Consider the following 6136-nt stretch of genomic DNA (forward strand, 5'->3'; position numbering starts at 1 on the left):
TTGCACTTTTTGATGTCTTTTCTGATTCCATCTCTCTCCTTCTTCACTTCTTTCACTAAATTCACCTTAAAACCTGCACAAAAACACTGAAATCAAGCATAAACCTGTCCAGCTCTCTTATTTCTGAAAATATGAATAAAAGCATGATTTCAAGCTAGTTTCTAAGTGTAAAGGTTGCTTTTTGTGTCAATTTTAACCATGAAAATAACAGTTTTTCAACTGTTATCACTCAACCTGAAGGGTGTGTTGTACCTGGTCAAGAGGATAAAGTATGCAAACTCTTATAATCCTTATATGGGTTGAAACAAGCACCAAAACAATGGCATGAAAAACTTGATAATGTGTTGCTTTGTGATGGGTTTTCACCTAATGATGCTAATAAATGTGTGTACTCTAAGTTTGAAAATGGTGATTGTGTCATTATATGCTTGTATGTGGATGACATGTTAATATTTGGTACATGCAATGAGATTGTCGCTAGAACTAAATTGTTTCTAGGATCAAAATTTGAAATGAAAGACATGGGTGAAGCCAATGTGATTTTAGATATTATAATCATAAGGAAGGGAGATAGTATATTACTATCTCAAGAACAATACATTGAGAAACTTCTTAAAAAGTTTGGGTTTTATGACTTAAAACCAGTGAGTACCCCTTATGATGCTAACTCTAAATTAATGAAAAATAGAGGAGAATCATTATCTCAGCCTCAGTATGCCCAGATAATTGGGAGCTTACTGCACTTGATGAGCTTTTCTAGACCTGATATTGCTTATGCAGTAGGTAGACTAAGTAGGTACACTCAATGTCCAAATCAGGAACATTGGGATGCACTTGCTAGGCTTATGAGATACTTAAGAGGTTCAATGGATTATGCCATTGAATATAGTGGATTTCCCGCTGTACTAGAAGGGTACACTAATGCTAACTGGATCTCTGATTCAAATGAGACAAAATCCACTAGTGGTTATGTATTCACACTTGGGGGTGGTACGATTACATGGAGATAGCCAGACAAACAATTATTGCAAGATCAACAATGGAATCTGAGTTTGTCGCTCTTGAGATGGCTGGTAGTGAGGCTGAGTGGTTGAAAAACTTCTTAGCAAACATTCCACTAGGAATGAAACCAACCTCATCTGTGTCAATACACTGTGATTGCCAATCGGCAATAGTTATAGCTAAAAACAAAAATTACAATGGAAAGAATAGACATATTCAATTAAGACACAATTTGGTGAAGCAGCTGCTTGATAACGGTTGAAAAACCGTTATTTTTACGCTTAAAATTGATACCAAAAGCAACCTTTAAGACTTAGAAACTAGCTTGAACTCATATTTTTGCTTTAGTTTTGTGAATAAGAGAGTTGAAAGTGAATTTAATGGTTTTGTGCAAGATTCCCTTTATTTTGTAGGCTAATTGAATGATTTGAAAGAAGAATTGAAGTATCGAATGATTGGAGTGCTGAAAAGTAAACCAGAAACATGAAAAGTCAACCAGTCAACCAGAAAAGTCAACCAGTCAACCAGAAAAGTCAACCAATCAACCAGAAAAGTCAACCAATCAACAAGAAAAGTCAACCAGTCAACCAGAATGCTGAAAAGTCAACCAGAATGCAGAAAAAGTGTGACCGAGTGGCGCTGAACGGTAAAATACCGTTGAGTGGCACTTTTTGGGTGCCAAAATCACCGCTGAGGGGCAAAAACAGCAGCTGGGGGCAAAATGGATCATGCGCTATTACCGCTCAGCGTCATTCTAAGTGGGCTTGGACTTGTTTTATGTTATTTTTATGCCCTATTTAAGGACTTGCACGTCCTAGGGTTGGTATCTTTGGCTGGGAGGAAGTAGAAACACACTTTTTACCCCTTGGGGGTCGATTGGGATATGGTGACGGCTCTCCGCTTCTCTTTTTAGGGTTTTTCTATCTTTCATTCTTCCATTATTGTTCATCTAGTTTCACCATGAATATGGTGAACTAAACTTTGTATTGTTGTTGGGGAATCAATGTAGTCTTGTGAAACTCTCATATATGGAATTTGTTTTAACGTCTTATATTAAGATATATGTTTTCTTTGATCTTTAGTTAGGGTTTTTCCTCTTTGCTTATTCACTAGTGGAAAAATGACATTTTATAACGTACAAAAATGACCTATTATAACGTAGTTACTAAAGACATAGTTCTGGACGTAATAAGTCTGCGTATTTTATAACGTAGCAGAAATTTACGTTATAATAGCTTAAACATATTATAACGTAGTTTCTGAAATCTGTTATAATATGCGCGAAAGATATTATAACGTAGATTTGTTGATACGTTATAATATGGTGTTTTCAACACTAACGTATTATGACGTACATGACTTAGTATGTTATAATATATGTTTTTGTAAAAAAAAAAGATTATTACAATTTTTTATTGTAATAATTTGTTATTACAATAAAAATTGATTTATAACTAACTACTTATCATGTTTTTATGCTCCAATTTTTCCTGTAATTTAGTCCACTTTATTGTTTATGCTCCAAATATAGTGCAAATCAAATGAACTATCTGCATCAGGAGTTTTGCAAATTGAGGTTGGATTTTTTAAGTTTCATTCTTAAAGTCGGTAAATAATTAGTATTCATATTTTTAAAATCAAATGCACATGCTATGAAAATATAATAGTATTAGTTAATAAGCTTCTACCTTAATATAGACTTTTAACGAATACTAAATACAACTAGAGTAGATAAACACTAATTATTAGTAAAAGGCAAACAATGATGCTCAATTTTTAACACTATATTGCTAAAAATATTTTTATTAACCATAATGAAAATAATGGTAAGTGATATATATATATATATATATATATATATATATATATATATATATATATATGAATATAAAGTTTATTTATACGTTATATATACAAAAAGTTTCAAGCTCTACCAATATAATTTTCTTAATGCATAAAAAGAGCTAAAAAGGCGAGTTATTAATAAAACATTTACAATAAAGACAACATTCTCCAGAACTCACAACCAAGTGAATAATAAAAATGTGTAAAAATTCGTGAAGTCAAAGATGAAGAGATGTTAAAGTAGCCTATGATTAATCAAAGGTAGCACCTGTGCCAAATTTGATGGCGTTCCAGATGTCATTCTCTTGAGAGAGATTAATGCATTTGGCGTAGCACCCCTTCAATGTTTGAGACACCACTCTCACTCCAACAGTGTTCGTCATCTCCAATTAAATACCTATTATGATCCATGGACAGAGCGGTCTTTCGAGTACCTAATATGAACAATTGTAGAAAAAAGGTCCATTAATTAGTGCTGCAAAATGGAAGAGGACAAAATCCATTTTTGGAATACGGAAGTTCTGTGTAACAAGACTGGTAAATTTCTGGTTCTAACACTTATTTGATGATCCAACAGAGTTATACCTGAGAGTCCAAAAAAGAGAGCAACATCCCCAGCTTTTCCCATGTTGCAGCCAGAGTGCAGGGATAGGATTTGGCGCTTAGGCATGAGATAGTGCATGACACTAAAGACACCCTTCTTCATTTCCCCTGCATACTGTGTCCCAAGGATGATCATTTCCTTCCTTGCAAGATTAAGATCAATGCCAGTGGAGGATGTCATGCAGCGAGTGTAACGATTGCAAGGAAACTTCCTAACATTGTATATAGTGTATGGCTATCTCGAGCTGCATCTGTTGGCATTTTAATAGTAACAAATTCCATAAACACCATTCATATGTTGTACACATCAGTTTTCTCTGTGCCCTTTAGTGAGTATGCATACTCTAAAATCATATAAATGTCAATCCATGGTTAACACTTGGACAAGATACTTAGAGGTTTCTGGAACAAAATTCTGATTAGATTAAACTAAAATTTCATCTGGGTATTAAAAGTTTGCATAACAAAAGAATGAGATGAATAACAAAAGTCAATGGTGTAATCAACTATTACCTAGGGCTATGTATCCATAAGATCCAGCAAAGCAAGAATTAGACAATGCATTAGATTCTGGATTCTCAACGAGTGATTTTTCCAGTACAAAGTCTCCCAGGTATGATTCTGGGCACATATAACTTGGAGTCCTAATGACCTAAGTTTAGAGCAAGAACAAACAGAAATTAATTTAGACAAAAAATGTTGAAACAGTGAACAAAAAAAAAGTTTGGCAATATCACTCATTGAGGAAGCAAGATCATCATATGTCAACATTTTAGCAAGACAAAAGTCCCCTGCATCCCCAATTTTTAGCATGCGGAAAGTATACAACACACCAAAATCCCAATTAGAGATGAAATCAAAAGAGCAGCGTGAGGATTGATAACAGTTGAAAAACTGTTATTTTCATGCTTAAAATTGACACAAAAAGCAACCTTTACACTTAGAAACTAGCTTGAAATCATGCTTTTATCCATATTTTCAGAAATAAGAGAGCTGGAGAGTTTATGCTTGATTTCAGTGTTTTTGTGCAGGTTTTAAGGTGAATTTAGTGAAAGAAGTGAAGAAGGAGAGAGATGGAATCAGAAAAGTCAACCAGAAACCAGAAAAGTCAACCAGAAAAGTCAACCAGTCAACCAAAAAGTCAAACAGTCAACCAGAATACGAAAAAAGTCAACCAGACGAGTTTTGGGCCAGTTTTATGCGATTTTATGATCTGTTTGGGCCTGGACCCGTTTTCTATTATTTTTATGTCCTATTTAAAGACCTAGATGTCTTAGGGTTGGTATCTTTGGCAGAAACGAAGCAAACACTCTCTCTTCCACCCCTTTGAAGGAGGATCTTGGATGCTCAGGCTACCTCTTCACCTTTCTAGGGTTTTATCTTTCATTCTTTCATTATTGTTCATCTAGGTTCACCATGAATATGGTGAACTAAACCTTGTATGTTTGTTGGGGAATCAATGTAATCTTTTGAAGCTCTCATATATGGAATTTGTGCTTGCATCTTAATCTAAGATTTATGCTTTCTTTCATCATTAGTTAGGGTTTTTCCTCTTTGCTTAATGCTTGCTTTGTTTAACTCATTCAATGCATGATTATTGATTTTGTCGATACGGGAACGTACGGGGAAGTCTAGATCCGGGGAATTTCTCCCAATAGTATATTGGTTGCCTTAAGCTCCTGTGCTAAAAAAACTAATTATTAGGAATGCTAGGAATCGTATGAACTCGTAATTAGGGAGAAGCCTTCTTGAAAGGTAATTTAGAGAGTGGCATTAACAATGATGACTTGAATGTTGAATTCCTAAAATATATGAGAGTGGATAAGATGAAATTGACCCCCAACAACATATTCATATATATATTTCATTGAAAGTGCTTGTCTTTTGCTTTTGCCATTGATCAAAACTCATGCATACATGTTTATTTTCTGTCTTGCATATTAAACTCCAAATATTTCGTTCTTAAGTCTTAGCTAATCAACAAACCACACAACTAAACTAGGCCGTGAGTCCTTTGGGAGAACGATACTTGGTCTTACCGAGTTTATTACTTGAAACGATTCGGTCATACTTGCCGATTGTTCAACAAGTTTGTGACATCATATTTTGGTGATCATAAATTTGTGCATTAAGTTTTTGGCGCCGTTGCCGGGGACTCGTGGTTTAACTGGTTAATTTGTGTGATTATTGATTATCTTTGACTTTAATTTTGAATTTCTGTTTTTATTTTCGGTTTTTATTTGATTTGGTTTTATTTTATTTGATTTTATTTGATTTTATTTGATTTTATTTCATTTGATTTTATTTTATTTTATCTTATTTGATTTGATTTGATTTGATTTGATTTGATTTTATTTTATTTTATCTTATTTGATTTGATTTGATTTGATTTGATTTTATTTGATTTGATTAGATTAGATTTTATTTTATTTTATTTTATCCTCTGAATCTTTTATCTTCTGAATCTATATCTTCTCCTATATCTTTTTGTGCTAACAAATCTTTTCTAGGGTTTTATTTTCTTGTGTATGCAGGAAGCAATTAGAACAAGGAGCAAGAAAACAACAGAACCTCTGCTTGAAGGTCTAGACGAGAGTAGACGGAGGAGAAGAATTCGAACATCTAGAGAACTTTTCCCTTCTCCAGAAACTCTCTTACAATCATCACCACAAGGTTCTGTTCATAG

Source organism: Vigna umbellata, chromosome 7, assembly GCF_029865625.1.
Source record: "Vigna umbellata cultivar VRB3 chromosome 7, Vumbellata_1.0, whole genome shotgun sequence".
Taxonomy (NCBI): Eukaryota; Viridiplantae; Streptophyta; class Magnoliopsida; order Fabales; family Fabaceae; genus Vigna; species Vigna umbellata.